Raw genomic sequence first — 18,972 nt, forward strand, 5'->3', positions numbered from 1 at the left:
GTTGCAGCTCCAGCTCCTTTCTTTTCAAATCTTTTTATTATTATTATTAAAAATAACACAGGTACATTGCAGTAACAACACTTACAATGCCTCAAAGAAAAGAAATTATCTTAAAGATTGAAAAAATTTTGTGAATAAAAAAACCCTACTAAGCAAGAAAAGTGAGAAAAAAAAGAAACGCATTGGGGGTACAACCCCGGAGCCATGCGTCATACAAAAAGCTTCTAAAAATAAACATCAAACCAGCAACAAGAAAGAAGGATATATCAAAAAAAAATTGACACTTAGATCGTGGAGGAAATCTATCAGTTAACTGAAATGACAATAACGAGCAAATGAGCCCCATCTCTTCTCAAAATCAAATAAAGGTTCAAAGGTTTGACTTCTAATTTTCTGCAAGCTAAGACACTGCATCACTTGAGAGAACTATTGTGACAAAGTAGGAACTGATAGATCCTTCCATTTCAACAAGATGGCCCTCCTAGCTATCACTGTAACAAATGCAAAAACATGTTGGTCAGACACAGAAATACCACGGATATTTTGAGGAATTATTCGAAAAAGCACAGTCAATTTATTAGGCTGTAAGTTGATTCTGAGTGCTTTAGAAATTGTTGAAAAGACTGACTTCCAAAACTGTTTTAATATAGAACATGACCAGAACATATGTGTCAGTGTAGCTATCTCAGTTTTACATTTATCACAATACTTGTCAACAGTGGGAAATATTTTAGAAAGTCTCTCCTTCATCAAATGGTAACAAAGTACAATTTTAAATTGAATCAGTGAATGACTAGCACAGATCGAGGAAGAGTTAACCAGCTTCAGAATCCGCATCCAATCCTCCCATATAAAAGTCAAATTGAGTTCCTTCTCCTAATCCTGTTTAATCTTAAGTAAAGGACGCTTATCCTATTGTAATAATAAATTATACATTCTTCCTATAGAACCTGTCATCAAAGGGTTCATATTTATAATAGTATCTAAGAAGTCAGCCTCGAATATGTAAGGAAAATTACTTAAATATTTTTGTAAAAAAATGTCTAACTTGAAGGTATTGTAAAAAGTGTGAATATAAGAGAGAATATTTGTTGACTAATTGTTCAAAAGACATCAATCTGCCTTCATTAAATAAATCCAAAAAATAATTAATACCTTTATTTTTCCAAAGTACAAAAATTGGAAGGTTTAAACAAGTAATTATGATAAATTATACCACAAAGTTTCAATATTTTAAGATTTAAAAAATTGCAGAACTGGAACCAAATTTGTAAAGAGTGCTTAGGCACAGGATATGGGTTTAAATTAGCAACTTTAGCTAATTGTATAGGTAAAGCAACTCCTAATAATAAAGTTAAATAAAACTGTTTCACAGCTCTCAGTTCCAGGTCTACCAAAATTGGCCTATCACCCCAATATAACTAAAAGGATATATATCGCAAATTAACAGCCCAATAATACATTCTTAGATTAAGCAAAGTGAGACCTCCATCCTTTTTCAACTTTTGTAAATGACATTTACTAATTCTTGGTCTTTTATTATCCCAAATAGAAGATAGAATAATAGAATCAATCTGATCAAAAAACTTCTTAGTCAAAAAAACAGGAATATTCTGAAATAAAGATAACAATTTTGGTAAAATCATCATTTTAACTACATGAATACGACCAACAAGTGAAAATGTAAGTGGACTCTATCTACTAAATGAGTACTTCATAGAGTCCACTAAAGGAGGAAAATTGACTTTATAAAGATCCTTATATTTTTTAGTAATTATGACACTTAAATATCTAAAAGAATCCGTAACTTTAAAAGGAATATTATTATATAGAGACATATTCATTTAAAGGAAGTAATTCACTTGTACTAAAATTTATTTTATATCCTGAAAAATCTCCAAATTTGTCAAATAATTTTAGCAAAGCAGGAATAGATGCTTCAGGCTTAGATATATATACCAATAAATCATCAACTTAAAGAACGATCTTGTGCATGGTCTCATTTACAAAAATCCAATGAATATTTTTGTCTTCAGGAAGAGCAATAGCAAGGGGTTCTAATATTAAATTAAATAACAAAGGACTTAATGGACAACCTTGTTTTGTTCCCGTGATAGCTGAAAAAAAGGAGACCTACAGTTATTAGTGACAACAGTAACAATAGGAGCTTTATATATCATTTTAATCCAATTATTAAAATTAATATCAAAACCAAGTTTTTCTAAAACATTGAATAAATATTTCCATTCGAATCGATCAAATGCTTTTTCAGCATCCAAAGATACAACGCATTGTGGAGTTTTAGAAGAGGGCAAATATATAATGTTAAATAGTCTCTGAACATTTGAAAAAAAAACGACCCTTATAAAGCCTGTTTGATCTTTAAAAATGATTTTACCCAAAAACTCTCTGACCGATTGGCCATTATCTTTGAGAGAATCTTAGCATCAACATTCAATAATGAAATAGGTCTGTATGAGGCACAATCAGTAGGATCTTTATCCTTTTTGAGAATTAAAGAAATAGAAGCCTCATAAAAAGTAGAGGATAAATCACTTCTCACAAAAGAATCTTTAAACATTTCCAACATATATGGAGAAAGCAATTTTCTATTTCTTAAAATAAAATTCTACAGGATAACCATCAAATCCCAGGGATTTACCAGATTGCATTGAAAAAATAGCTTTATGGATTTCAGATTCAGTAATTTGGGCATCAAGAGTTTTTTGATCCTCAGCAGAAATTTTAGGAAAAGCAATCTTTCATTAAAAAAACCATTCATTTCAGAAGAATCTACTGGACATTGAGATTTATAAAGTTCAGTATAAAAATTTAGAAAAATCTTATTAATTTCTTCATATTCCCGAGCCAGGGTACCATCCTTTCTACAAATTTTCAAAATTTGCCTTTTGGCTCCAGCAGATCTTAATTGAGATACAAGTGGTTTATTATTTTTATCTCCAAACATATAAAATTGTCTCTTTAACTTAAGTAGATAACCTTCAATTGGATGAGTTAATAATAGGTTATATTGGGATTGAAGTTCCACCCTTTTTTAAAATAAGTCAATATTAGGGGAAGTCGCATAGATATTATCTAAATCTTTAATTTGTTTTGAAGTTTTATCTAGTTCTGCTTTAGTCTGTTTTTTTTTAAAGTTTAGCTGAATAAGAAATAATATGACCATGTAAAAAATTATTCTAATTTACTTTATACATGCGCAGAATACATACCAATACAGGATTATCAAAAATGGCGGTGATGAAGAATACAACTATATAAAAAACACGCATACTCCGGAACCACCCAATGGGAAAACACTCCTAACTCTAGACCCACCCACCCTCCCAAAAGCCTGAAAAAAAGGCAAGTGACTAAGATAGAATACAAAGCCATGGACCGCTCAGTTGGTCTCCTCTCTCCCTCCCCCCAGCCAGCACACAAAAAAATAAAATGACCTTGCGAGAAAGACAGTAACGTCTCAACAAAGGAGAGTGTTTACATTCCATAATGTATTAAACAAAAAAAGAACCAAAATAATATAATGTCTTAGAGAGAAAAACCAGCACCATCTTAAGTTTAGCTTTAAGTCTCTAAGAAAGGACACTATAATAAAACAGATAAAAATAGGTTAATAGTATATTTAACTGAACTAAATTTACAAAAATATTCATTAGTAATATCATAAGTAACTAAACCCTCCTGGATATATATATAAAAAGAAACCCTATTAGTAGGGAAAAAAACTACCAACTAGTAAATTAAGAAGCAACAAAAAGAAACATCAAACCAAATATTAGATAAAATGAACAAATCCTTTTATCCTCTTTCCTCAGTCAAATATCTAATTAGCCATTTAAACAGTCAAACTTGAACTGTAAATCTTCTTTCCAAAAAAAAAATCCAATAGGATGCAATAATGAGCAGGTTTTCTTATCTTCTTTTATTAATCTCTCAATGATATATCCAAATAACCTTCATATATCTTCTTTTCGAAATGTGAATAATATACAGATAATCAAACAGCTTTTCAGATAGTTCATTAGTAGTGTCGGTGACGGTGACAGGTATAGCCTGAACAAAATCCAGTGCGGCTTTTGGGTCAAAGAAAATGCATGGAGAAGAATTAGGAGGAAAAACTTTCATTCTTTTCGGGTATCTCAAAGAGGGAAATAGTTTCTTATCATATGCTTGTTTCATTACCAAAGCAAATCTTGATCTTTGTTCCATTATTCTTTCGGATAATCTTCATAAAAATGGAGCTCAGACTCGTTGAATCTGAAAACTCTCTGTTTTCTTGTCTGTTGCATTATTTGATCTTTAATTTTAAAGTGATGAAAACAAACCAGAATAGATCTTGGCTTGCTTGAATCTTTAAAATTTGAAGTAAACACTCTATGTGCTCTTTCAATAGCAGGCAGCTGTGATAAAATAGTCAGAAATAGAGTATGAAAGAGCTTACCAAAGTAAACCGTTAAGTCTCCATTTTCAGCTCCTTCTTGCAATCCAACAATTCATATATTGTTTCAGCGAGACCTAGTTTCCAGGTCTATAATCTTATTTTGATATTTTTCCAAACGGGTTGTAGTTTCAGACAATTTTTGCTTAGTTATCTTCAACTCCTCTTCATGTTTAGTAAACTGAGTTTCCACATCTTTAAGTTTTCCCAGAAATAACTTCATTTCATTATTATGAAATTATTCATTATTTTAAATTCAAAATTTAAGCTGGGGGGGGGGGAGAGAGAGAAAACTAAGAGCAGCACAAAATTACTGCTACTCCATTGACAGACAGAGGCGGTCTCCTCCAGCTCCAGCTCCTTAATGCAGTTTGTTAGAAGCTGCAGCTGGATGCACTTCTCGTAGTTATAGTTGTCAAGGACACTGGAGATCTCCCTGCCTTCCCATATCCCACAACAGGAGCACTCCACTATCCTGCCTGGCATCTCTACTATCAAAAAGAGAAGGAAAAATAACTTGAGCTTTTCTTTCTTTTGCTTTCTCTGACTGCCTCAGTTCACTGAAGTCTCAAAGAGCTAAAGCCTTAAGATCACCACTCTGACTATGGCTGCTGCGCTTGCCACTGCCTTCCTTTAATCTGTTTTTATTTATCAATCTCAAATGCCTATCAATCACTGGTCAAAGTTCTATTATACTGGCACAATGATATTTAATGCATTGTTCTCTAGTCATCTTAGATATATAAATTACAACAATTATATAGACATTCACAGCATAGTAAATTCTAAATTGTCCCATTCAGGCCTAATGTTTTAATCAGTGTGGAGAATTCCTTACTCTTGTGGGATAATGTCTTTCCTGTCAAGGTGGATCACTCTTCTTGGTAAGAGAGTCTCGTAGTTGTAAAACAATCTCAGTTTCTGAAGCCTTGTCTGTGATGGTTGTAGGAGTTGACTCTCACATTGCATGAAGTGGTTCTGACAGCTCTGACCATTTTCTTCTCTAACAATTGATGCAATTTCCACTGTGCAGGACAGTGGTCCAGTTCTGCCCTTAATATTTCCAGATACCCACTTTTAATCACCTTCACCAGGACTGCTTGTCTAGGAGTGAAACATTGAATCTCCTTGTTTGAGAAGCCCTCAATTTGTCTCAGCTGTATGTCCTGCATAGTCTTTCTCAGTCTGGGTTTGAAGAGATCTAAGCATGACCACAGGGATGACCGAGGAACAGCTTAGCTGGTGTAGATTGTAGATTGTGCTGCATTGAGATGTGCAAGGAGGAAATTGGTGAGATTCTGATTCAGTGTCAGTGTAGTGTGTTCTGCGGACATTGCTTGCAGTGTATCCTTTAGACTCTGGACAAACCTTTCCACCAAGCCACTTGTAGTTGGGTGGTAAGGTGAAGATGTAATATGTCTTATTCCATTCATTTTCAGACTGACTGAAACTGTTATGCAACAAACTGTGGTCCATTGTCATTGCCTAAGTGTTCTGGAACACTGGTCTTTGAGAAAAGGCTTCTCAGCATATCAACAGTATACAAGGCTGTAGTGGAGGCTATTAGGAAAACTCCTGGCCACTTTGTAGCTATATCCATTGCTACCAAGAAATTTTTGCCAATGAATAGTCTGCAAATTCACATAAATCCTCTGTCAAGGAAATGCAGTCCATTCTCAGAGATGAAGAGGTGCTGCTCTTGGCATCTTCTGGACGTGTCGGCATAATGAACAGCACATTGCAAGCTAACTGATCTACTGATCTATCCCAAGCACCAGACAAACCTTTGAGCCAATGCTTTGACTTTGACCATACATAGATGATCGGCAATGTAGCACCACCGACACTTTAGCTCTCAGCTTGGATGGTACAACAACTCTCAGTCCCCACGTAAGGCAACCCCTGTAAAGGGCAATGTTCATCCAGTGCTTGTAATAACGGGGTAACTGGAATTTCTGCTGCACATTGCAGGCGTTTTGAGTTACCATGTAGACCCAAGACAGTGTGGGATCCTCCCTGATTTCCCTTTGGATCATCTCTGCAATAATAGTGAGAATTTGCAACATGTACAACACGCTGGAGGAGCTCAGCAAGTCAGGCAGCATCCATGGAAACGAGCAGTCAACATTTCGGGCCAAGACCCTTCGTCAGGACAGAGGGTTTTGGCCCAAAACACTGACTGCTCGTTTCCACAGATGCTGCCTGACCTGCTGAGTTCCTCCAACGTGTTGTATGTGTTGCTTTGACCTCAGCATCTGCAGTGTATTTTGTGTATAGTGAGAATTTTGTTTTGCACTAGGGAGAATACATCAAGAGGAGTGCACTCTTTTGTAAATGTTTCAGTTATTTCTTTTCCAAGGGTAAATGGGACAATCCATTAGCATTTCCATGATTTGTCATCCTCTTTTATTCAATCTTGTAATTGTGTCCTCCAAGAAACAGAGCACATTTTTGCAATCATGATGTTGCTCTTAATGGAACACCCTTCTGTGGAATTAAAATGGACACTTGTTGTTGATGATCAATAGCGAAGGTAAACTCTCTCCCATACAAGTTCTGGTTGAAGCACTTTACTCACCAAACCAAGACTCAAGGCTTCTCTGTCAATCTGTGCATAATTTTTCTCTGCAGCAGTAAGGGAAAGAGATGTAAAGGTTGTGGTGCATTCACGTCCATCACTCAAAACATGTGGCATGACTGCACATAGACCATAAGATGGGGCATCACAGGCAAGCTTCACTGGACAATGTGGATCATAATGTGTGAGTACAGTGTCAGATGTCACCAATTCCATTACCATTTGGAAAGCCAGCTTGCACATACTCCATTGCCATTTCTTCCTGATCTGTAGTAAAGAGTTCAAGGAGTGGAAAATTGTAGACAGGTTTGGCAGGAACCTGATATAGTAATTGAAAATTCCTAAAAAGCACCATAACTGTGACATGCCCTTTGACCTTGGGGCATTCACCACTGCATGAAATTTTTGACACACTTGTGTAATCCTTTTGTTTCTGTGTTGAGGCCACAGTAACTGATGCTTGTTTTAAAGAATTAACACTTGTTACATTATACTCTGAGCCCATACTCTTCTAACCTTTTTAACATGGTATCGAGATTTTGAAGATGTTCCTTATCATCCTCACCGGTAACAATGATGTATTCCAGGTAACACAGCATGCCCCAACAGCCTTGCAGCACTGGTCCAAAGCTTTCTACCAGGGTTCAGATGCAGATGATACTCAAAAATAAGCCTATTATAGTAATAAAGCACTTTGTGTTGTTTTTATGAAGAGAGACACTTCAGACTTGTCCATCTGTAGGTAGGCCACAGCTAAGTCCATTTTGCTGATGAGTTTTCTTCTGCAAAGGTATGCAAACGCATCCTCTATCCTGGGCAGAAGGCATTGATCTTCTTTCAGTACTAGGTTGATGGTGAATTGAAATCACCACAGATCCTTCTTGGCTACTGGGATCACTGATTTTACTCATGGGCTAAACTGAATCTTGGAAGGAATTCCTTCAGCCTCCATGTGATCTAGCTCACTGGCTAACTTATTATGGATGGTATAAGGAACCAGATGGATTTTGTAACACTTGGTTGTGGCATTTTTATTTAATGCTATTTTACCCTTAACATGTTCTGAGTTTTCTAGTGCCATCCTGGAACACTCCTGTGGCAACATCATGTACCTTTCTTAATTAATATTCTGTTGACTCTGTTGAAGGGGTTATGGATTGGAAATGATGGATAGATTTCCAAGCAAATTGTAGTTCTCTCAGCCAATCGTGCCCCACCAATGCTGGCCCTTCTACTTTTACCACATACAAACCCAAAGTGACTTGCTGGTCTTGCATTTCAATGCCACAATGTCATTCCCACAGGAGTTATCTTTCCTTTAGAATAAAGGCTTAGTTGGATATCTGCAGGCTTCAGTTTAGTAACAGTTATTGTTAGGGAATGACTGAAGCAGCCAAGCAGTGTTCAATTCTATTTTAATTAATTTGCTGTTTCCTTCTGGAATAAGCGATATTCGTGGTCTCTTGCTAGTTTTCACATAGTAAATCTCAAGACAACTCAGTCCTGCGTAGGTCTTGGTATTATCAGTATTTTTCATCAGTGCACTTTTTGAAACTGCAACTTGACTTTTTAGCTTTTTCTCTTCCTTGTGTAATCCATTTATTTCTGTCCACCCAAAGTTGTGCTTTAGTTAGGATCCATTTTTAAATACTTTCTTGCAAGATTCCATGACTTAAATGCTCTCTTAGTGCATTATTTTGCCCATCACTGAACTCACAATGTCAGTTAATTTCTTCAATTCAACCACACAAGATGAAATGGAGTTCCATTCCTTTTTATTCTGCTTATGAAACCTAAAACATTGCGCATCAACAATGATCTTGATTCAGGTGGTTAAGGAAGTTTGGTATGGGCCCACAAATCCTAAGAACTTTCTACAGGGTACAATTGAGAGCATCCTGACTGGCTGCTTCACTGCAAACCTCCCGTAATTCCTTCATTCAAGACATTTACAAAGTCAGGTATGTAAAAAGGGCTTGAAGGATCATTAGGGACCTGAGTCACCCCAAACCCAACCTATTCAAGCTGCTACCATCTGGGAAATGGTACCGCAGCATAAAATCCAGGACCAACAGGCTCTGGGACAGCTTCTTCCACCAGGCCATCAGACCAATTAACACACTGATTTGAGTGTATTTCTGTGTTACATTGACTGTTCTATTCATTATAAATTACTATGATTCCACATTGCACATTTAGACAGAGATGTAACGTAAAGATTTTTACTCCTCATGTATGTGAGGGATGTAAGATATAAAGTTAATTAAATTCAAATGTTTCTGCATTACTCTCATGATATCAGTTCATTTCAGCTGGATTGTTTACAGCAGTCAAACTTCTAAGCAAACTATATACCCTTTAACCAACTCAATCAGCAACTGGCACTCGTTTCTCATTGACTATTTCATTTGCTTTAAAACATTGCTCAATTCACTCAGTACACAGCAGCCAGTTATCTTTCATTTGATTGAGCAATTATTTTTTCTGATATAGCCAATCACTTCTGCTTGCTTTTTCTTCATTTATTATTATTATTGCCCAGTACTCACTATTTATGTACCAGTGAAATTTGTCTGTTTTCTGTTTTTTAAAAAAATTTGACTGTCTTTCTCACCTTCCAAAGATTAAAAAATAAATGTGCTGTATGTTTCTTAAAACTAGAATATCTTTCTACCCATCAACAGGTAGATAGTCATCTCAGGTTCATTTAGAACCTTATTCCCACTGTTATGTTTGTAATGCTAACGGATAAAGCTAATCAATCAAAAAATATGGATCAAGAGGTATATGTGTACTTCATTTCTTACTTATGATGTGGAGGCATCATTTTGTGTGCCATTCACATACTATTTTACATATAATCCCTAATGAATTATGTAAGTGACAAGTATATTTCCAACATTACTGAAATCTTACAGTCATAACAGAGCTGGCTGAGTTTACAACTTCTTGCAGCTTTTTCCAATCCTGTGCAGTAACCCTCCATACCAAATAGTGATGCAACCAGTTACCACAACAGTAATGATGATAATCAGACAAATATATTTTCATTATATTTTATCAGAAAAAGCCTCTATTTTTTCCATTTTAGAAAGACAGCTTGCAAACACTTCCCAAGCAACCCAACATATAGAACACAGGACATACAGTAGAACAGTACAGGCCCTTCAGCCCAAAACATTGTGCTGAAACATTATCCTACTCTAAGATCAATCTAAACCTCCATTCCACATAGTCCTTGTTTTTTTTTCCTATGTACCTATACTGTATAAGAATCTCTTAACTATTCCTCATATATCTGCCTCTACCATGAACCCCAGTGCACTTAGCACTATCTGTGTGAAATTGCTAAAAATCAATTAAGCAAATTGTATACAGATTGAGTGAATCTAAGGCTATCAAAGCAATTTGAAACCAAACAAGAAACAATAAGCATGAACAAAAGCACCAGGTAAAACATGAGGAGAAAGCATCATATATTGATAAGAAATGTGTGATGGAGATACAATCAAACTGTATGTAAACAGCCTACCTCTGGCTTATCCCCTACACATTCCTCCAATTACTTTAAAAGTATATCCTCTCATATTAATCATTACCACCCTGTGAAAAGGATTTTGCCTGATCACTCTAATTATATCTCTCATCATCTTATACACTTCTATCTAGTTGCCTCTTATTCTCCTCCCATCCATCATATGGCATCCACTCTGAGATCTGCTCTCAATTGCCCTAACTGTGATGCAACATGTGAACTTGGATTTTCAGAAGGCCTTTGACAAGGTACCACACATGAGGCTGCTATGAGCCCATGATATTAAAGAAGGATTCTAGCATGGATAAAGCAGTGGGAATAAAGGAAGCCTTGTCTACTGGTGACTGGTAACTAGTGATGTTCCACAGGAGTCTTTGTTGGAACCGATGTTTTTTACATTAAATGACAATGATTTGGATGATGGAATTGATGGCTTTGTTGCAAAGTTTGTAGACAATATGAAGACAGCTAGAAGGCAGGTAGATTTGAGGAAGCAGAGACACTACAGGACTTAGACAGATTAGGAAAATGGGCAAAGAAATGGCAAATGGAATACAGTGTCGGGAAGTGTATGGTCATGCACTTTGGTAGAAGAAATGAAAGGGTTGACTATTTTCTAAATGAAGAAAAAAATACAAAAACTTAGGTGCAAAGGGACTTGTGAGTCCTTATGCAGGATTCCCTGAAGGGTAGTTTGCAGGTTGAATCTATGGAAGAAGGCAAATGCAATGTTAGTATTTATTTCAAGAGGGCTAGAATATAAATCAAAGACGTAATGTTGAGGCTTTAGAAAGCACTGGTGAGGCTTCACTTGGACTATTGTGAGCAGGTTTGGTTGCCTTATCTTAGAAAGGATGTGCTGAAACTGGAGAGGGTTCAAAAAAGGTTCACAAGAATGATTCCAGGATTGAATGGCTTGTCATATAAAGAGTGTTTGATGGCTCTGGGCCTGCATTCTCTAGAATTCAGAAGAATGAGGGGTGTTCTCATTGAAACATATCGAATAGTGAAAGGCCTTGATAGAGTGGATATGGAGAGGATGTTTTCTATGATGGGAGAGTCTCAGACCAGAGGATACAGCCTCAGAATAGAGGGGTGTCCTTTTAGAACAGAGGTGAGGAGGAATTACTTCAGCCAGAAAATTTGTTGCCCCAGACAGCTGTTGAGGCCGAGTCTTTATGTATATTTAAGGCAAAGATTGATAGATTCTTGACTGGTCAGGGCATGAAGGGATATTGGGGAAGGCAGGGCATTAGGGCTAAAAGGAAAATTGGATCAGCAATGATGAAATCGTGGAGAAGGCTCAATGGACCAAATGGCTTAATTCTGCTCTTAGGTCTTAAGGTCCTATGGAATTTGGGAAATAAGTTTAATAAAGCAGTTCCACATATTTATAAAGTAAGAAAATACAGGGAATACTCAACAATTCAGGTAGCATTTGATCTGTGTTAGTGAAACTCAGTTCATGTTTTAAGTCTTCACTTTTCTGACTTTATTTCTGATTTCCAGCATCTGAAGTTTAATTATTATTTTCACATCTCAGCGGCACTGTACAGGAGGCACTCTGTTGTTCGGGGTTGACCATGGATGCTGCATCCTAGCCTTCAGTGCCGTCAGTCAGTACACAACTCAAAATGCAGGCCAGGGCAGTGCGATATGGAGAGCAAGCTATTACTCATGAAGAAGGTTCTCCCTTCACCACACAGCTGATGAATCCAAAGGAACAACAGAGACTAATGCAGTTTGGCACCAGACTCATCACGGGAATTGCCAGTCCTCGACGTAGGACTGCCTTAGGGACTCCAGCTCCAGATTTTTCCTAGGGATTTACTCCTGAAGTAGTAGAGCTGCAAGGCAGCAGAGGCTTGAGATCAGTTTTCTTTCTCTGAGATGATTTGCCAATCATAGCTAATGAGCCCCATCAGTCCAGAGCAATTGCTTTTAAAAGACCATTAAACCATTTTTGTCTTTTCAGCTATTAGTAGAAGCAGTTCCACTGGGCTTAGTAGCTAAGCCATACTTGAAAGCAAGGAACTAGACTTGGTTGTCCGAGGCTATTTGAAATGCACACGATTGGGAGCATTTAATAGGTAGTGGGAGGTCATCTCCACTGCCCAATCTAGCCCCCCCAGCTATGACAACCTTAAGGAACTTGCAGTGCACAAGTGAGGAGCAATAAGTAGTTGGAGATGTGAGAATGTAAACTGGGAACTGTTAGGCAGAGTACCAAGTAAGTTCTCCAAAGCTCCATTGCCATACATATGTGCTTATTGCAAGATAACATTAATTAATGCAATCACTTAAGTCTTTCCAAATTATCATCATGTCATAAGAGTCCCTTATCTCTCATTTGCAATATTGTAGCCTATTGAGGAAAAATATCTGAAGGAAATAAGCAAGTTCACACACTCCTTCATGGTGTTATTTTTCTTGTGGATTTCTTGCAGCAATATCCAAAGATTAATCATTAATTTTCTGAGTCTACAAAATGATCCCATAGAGTTTGCAAAGTAATAGGACACCTGGGAGGGCAACACTGAAAATGTTATGGCAAGCAGCCAGAGATCGCGGTCCATGTAGGTACCAATGACAATAGACAATAGACAGTAGACAGTAGGTGCAGGAGTAGGCCATTCGGCCCTTCTAGCCAGCACTGCCATTCACTGTGATCATGGCTGATCATACACAATCAGTACCCCGTTCCTGCCCTCTCACCATATCCCTTGACCCCGCTATCTATAAGAGCTCTATCTAACTCTCTCTTGAATGCATCCAGAGACTTGGCCTCCACTGCCTTCTGGGGCAGAGCATTCCACATATCCACCACTCTCTGGGTGAAAAAGTTTTTCTGCATCTCTGTTCTAAACGGCCTACCCCTTATTCTTAAACTGTGGCCTCTAATTCTGGACTCACCCATCAGCGGGAACATGCTTCCTGCCTCCAGTGTGTTCAATCCCTTAATAATCTTATATGTTTCAATCAGATCCCCTCTCATCCTTCTAAATTCATAGAAGGTAGGAAGAGTAATGAGCTTCTTCAAAGTGAGTTCATAGAGTTAGATACTATATTAAAGGGCAGGAGCTCCAGGGTTGTAAAACTCTCCAGGCCAGAAATAGGAAGATCATACAGTTTAATTTATGGCTAAGGAGTTCATGAAAGAGGGAGTGTGTCAGCTTTTTGGATCATTGGGCCTTCTTTTAGGGAAGGTGGGACCTGTACTGAAGAGAAAGTATGCACCTGAACTGGAGGGGAACTAATATCCTAGTGAGAAGATTTGCTAGTGCCAGACAAATAATGGAGAGATTATGGAGACGGTTGTTGTCAAGACCTCAAACAGAGCAAGGAATCAAAAGGTTGAGCTAGATGTGACTAATGTCCTGAGCTGTATATATTTCAATGTAAGAAGTATTGTAGAAAAGGCAGATGAGCTTAGGTGTGGAACAACATATGGCATTTTGACATTGCAGTCATTAGTGAGATGGTTACAGGAGGGACTGGCAGCTCGATATTCTGGGGCTCCATTGCATCAGATGCAACAGAATGGGAGGCATTAAAGGAGGAGGAGGGCATTATTAGTCAGGGAAAATAACAAGCCAGTGCTCAGTCAGTACAGACTAGAGAACACGTTTAGTGAGGCTTTATGGGTGGAACTGAGAAATAAGAAAGGTATGAGCACATCAATGGGGCTATATTATAGACCACCAAGTAGTCTGAGAGATTTGGAAGAACAGATTTATAGAGAGATCACAAACTGTTGCAAGAAACATAAGATTGTTATAGTAGGTGATTGTAACTTTTCATATATTGACTGTAAAAAGTCTAGTTGAGCTAGAGTTCATCAAAAGTCCCAGTGAGAGTGTACAATATTTGATCTGCTATTAGGAAATGAGACAGGGGTGAGGTGACAGAAGCTTGTATTGCGGAACACTTTACGTCTAATAATTATAATGCCATTAATTTCAAAGTAAATTTAGGAAAAAATAGTTCTGGTCCACAGGTTGAGATTCTAAATTGATGAAAGGTCAGTTTTGATGGTATCATAAATGATCTGGCAAGTCTGGATTGGGACAGGCCATTTACTGGCAAAGGTGTACTTGGAAAGGGGGAGGCCTTCAAAGGTGAAATTTCTGAGAGTACAAAGCCTGTATGTGTGTGCCTGTGAGAATGAAAAGTAAAGATAACAGGTGTAGGGAACCTTGGCTTTCAAGAGATGTTGAGTCCCTGCTTAAGAAAAAAATAAGAAGATGCATGGCATATGTAGGTAAGTAGGAACAAATTAGGTAATTATGGATTATAGAAAATGCAAAAGAACACTTAAGAAAGATATCAGGAGAGCTAACAGAAGGTGTGAGGTTGCTCGAGAAGTCAAGGTGAGGGAGAATCCTAAAAGGGTTCCGCAGATATGTTAAGGGCAAAGGACTGCAAAGGACAAAACTGTTTTTCTGGAAGATCAGAATACATTCATGGAACTAAGAGAGATGGGGGAGTTCTTAAACGGAGTTTTTTGTATCTGACCTGCTCAGAAAATGATTTGCCTTGATTTGGACTGTACCCAACTTTTACAATTCGCTCAGTGCTTAAATTGATAGATCCTCAGGTCTTTCCTTGCTGTTGGGTCCAGGATCCACCTCGACTTTGCCTCATTTCCCTTGTCTACTTTGTTCTACTGCATCAAATTGCCTCTATCTCCGCTCCAGCAATGGCCATATATTGAATCATTTCCTGCTCTCTGGTCTGGACCACACCATGTCACAACTATCCTGCACCTTCAAGACTTCAGTTCACACTGCAAGAATGCTAGATCATACAGGCAGTTCTAAAGCTCAACTCTGATGGGAAGGTTACATGCTATTGCTTGCGGTAATTGTTTACCAGAAAAAAGTGTGATAAGTAAAGTATTTAGCTATTTTCTTTATTTTCTTTGTCACCAGCAAGAAGTCACCGAGCTTCACCAGTGTCATCTTAAATCATGTGATGAGTTAAGGGTTGAAGTTGAAAAGTTTAAGAGGAACATGATGGGAAACCTCTTCACTCAGAGGGCCATGAGAGTGTGAAACGAGCTGCCAGCACAAGTGGTGCATGTGGGCTCAATTTCAGCATTTAAGAAAAGTTTGGATTGGTACATGGATAGCAGGGCTATGGAGGGCTATGCTCAGGGTGCAGTTTGATGGAACTGTACAGTTTAAATGGTTTGGCATGGACTAGATGGGCTGAAGGGCCTGTTTCTGAGCTGTACTTTTCTATGACTCTATGACTTAATCTGTGTATGAAGTAGTACCAATTAGCTTTGTGAATGGCTGCAATACCACATTATTCTGATGTTTTTCCCAGACCACAAAATATGTAAATCTGCTCAACTGGTATCACTTAAGAGATGACAAGACACCCTAAAGCAATTATCTGTATTTGTATCTGATACCTCACTTTGGCTGAGAACTTTCATACTCCCATAAGTTGAACTTCAAAACAAAAAATAATTTTTAAAAAAATGCTGGAAGTACTAAAAGGATTTGGCAGCATCTACGGAGAAAGAAGCAAGATCTAACATTGCAGGTCAATGGTCTTTCATCACGGTAAACACATTATTAGCAAAGTGAAACATTATCTCTCCAGTGATACTGTCTGACATGTAGGGAACTTCCAACTGAGAACTTGCACATTCTATCCCTGGAAGGTGGAATGATGTCATGAAAATTTGGTGTCCACAGAAAATAAAAATGAAGCGTAAATGTGATGAATACTGTATATAAATGATTAATTATGCTGTATCTGAAATATTGACAGCCTGCCAGTCTTTCACATTAATTAAGGTAAATGCATTTGGAAAGCATCAGATTTGACTGAACACATCATTGTCATTTCTGAAAGTCTGTGACTCAGCATAAAACGTGGAACCTTTCCAAAACTTGTTCCAGATCATTGAACATTCCATCAAGATGCTGTTGATTTGGTCTATGGTTTCTGACTGAAGGACTTGTCCAGTTTAATGCTATTATTTGGATTCATCTAAATCAAATGTAGAAAAGAAACTCCACGGGAAAAGAAATCTATCAATAGGAAGTTAAGTTGTTTCAATCAATTCCCTTCCTTTAGAAGGGAAAGAATGAGCAGCAGAAATAAGGACCAGCTTTTGGAAGTGGACTTGATCCTAAGTGAAGAAAGAGTTTCACAAGACTTCCTTTATGAGAAGATACCAGAGGGACTACAGGAGGTAGGGGAATGGGGAAAATGCATTGGTCACTTGCAATTGCAGAAATGGTGTAGGAATATTTACCAGATGAAATCAACTTTCTTCATTCAGTTTCATTGATCCTTTAAGCTCTGTTGTAGGTCATTTCTTCGGCAGTTTGAACGGGACACAACTGCGCAAGCACATGAAGCTCGGCCTGTGAGACAGCAGGAGAGTTTAAAAAGTGAGCAGATTAATGGAGCAGGCGACGGAGTAGTGGAAGACAGAGTAGGAGGGCTTTGGCTCGAGATGCTTCAGTGAGCAGAGGCTGAGGACGAGCTTGCTCCCAGTGAGGTAAGGCCGAGTAAGCTCCTTTAATTAATCTAATTAGCTTAGAAGTAGGTAATGGAGGCAGCAGTTAGGGCAGTCGGGTGCTTCATTTGCAGTATGTGGGAAGTCAGGGTGAGCACAATTCTCCCTGATGACTACACCTGCAAAAGGTGCATCCAGCTGCAGCTCCTGACAAACCGAGTTAGGGAACTGGAGCTGGAGCTGGATGAACTTCGGATCATTCGTGAGGCAGAGGCAGAAATAGACAGGAGTTTCAGGGAGATAGTCACCCCTAAAAGTCAGGAGATGGGTAGCTGGGTGACTGTCAGGAGAGGGAAGGGGAATAGACAGAAAGAGCAGAGCACCCCTGTGGCCGTTTCCATCAACAATAAGTATACCATTTTGGATACTGTTGGTGGGGATGACCTACTAGGGACAAGTTGCAGTGGTCGTGTCTCTGGCACTGAGACTGGACTCTCAGCTCAGAAGGGAAGGAGGGAAAGAGGAGTACAGTAGTGATAGGGGATTTGATAGTTAGGGGGACAGATAAGAGGTTCCGTAGGAGAGATCGAGAATCCTGGATAGTCTGTTGCTTCGTGGTGCAGGGTCCGCGATATCTCGGATCTAGTTCACCGTATTCTCAAGAGGGAGGGTGAGCAGCCAGATGTCGTGGTCCATGTAGGGACCAATGACTTGGATAGGAAAAAGGAGGAGGTCCTGCAAAGAGAGGTTAAGGAGTTAGGTGCAAAGTTGAAGGACAGGACCTCCAGGGTTGCAATCTCAGGATTGCTGCCCATGCCACGTGTTAGTGAGGCTAGAAATAGGAAGCTAATGCAGCTAAATACGTGGCTAAGGATTTGGTGCAAGAGGGAGGGCTTCATGTTTCTGGACAATTGGGCCTTGTTCCAGGGAAGGTGGGACCTGTTCCGATGTGATGAGTTGCACCTGAACTGGAGGGGGACTAACATCCTTGCAGGAAGGTTTGCTAGTGCTGCTCCGGGGGGTTTAAACTAGAGTTGCAGGGAACCAAAGTGTTAAAGCAGATAGTGAGGTGGAGGATGATAAAGGTCATGTGAGAACTGCAATTATAGTGCATGGAGTAAAGCCAGATCTAACATATAAAGAGGCTTTGAGAAAAGAGAAGCAGAATAAAGGGTAAAGGTAATAAGGTAGAAGGGCTAAAGTGTGTGTACTTCAATGCAAGAAGCATCAGGAACAAAGGTAATGAACTGAGAGCTTGGATACATACATGGAATTTGATGTAGTGGCCATTACAGAGACTTGGCTGGCACCAGGGCAGGAATAGATTCTCAATATTCCTGGATTTCAGTGCTTTAAAAAGGCATAGAGAGGGGGGGAAAGGGGGAGGAGGAGTGGCATTACTGGTCAGGGATACTGTTACAGCTACAGAAAGTGTAGGTAATGTAGCAGGATCCTCTTTTGAATCAGTATGTATGGAAGTCAGGAACAGGAAGGGAGCAATTATTCTATTGGGAGTATTCTATAGGCCCCCTGGAAGCAGCAGAGATACCGAGGAGCAGATTGGAAGGCAGATTTTGGAAAGGTGCAGAAATAACAGGGTTGTTATCATGGGTGACTTTAAATTCCCTAATATTGATTGGCAACTGATAAGTTCCATTGGTTTAGATGGGGCAGAGTTTGTTAAGTGTGTCCAGGATGGATTCCTGTCACAGTACATTGACAGGCCGACTAGGTAGAATGCCACACTAGATCTAGTATTAGGTAACGAACAGGGGCAGGTCACAGATCTCTCAGTAGCTGAGCATCTGGGAGTCAGTGACCACCGCTCCCTGGCCTTAGCATTATCATAAAAAAGGATAGAATCAGAGAGGACAGGAACATTTTTAATTGGGGAAGGGAAAATTATGAGGCTATAAGGC

The sequence above is a fragment of the Hemitrygon akajei genome, chromosome 13 (genome assembly GCF_048418815.1).
Source record: "Hemitrygon akajei chromosome 13, sHemAka1.3, whole genome shotgun sequence".
Classification (NCBI taxonomy): Eukaryota; Metazoa; Chordata; class Chondrichthyes; order Myliobatiformes; family Dasyatidae; genus Hemitrygon; species Hemitrygon akajei.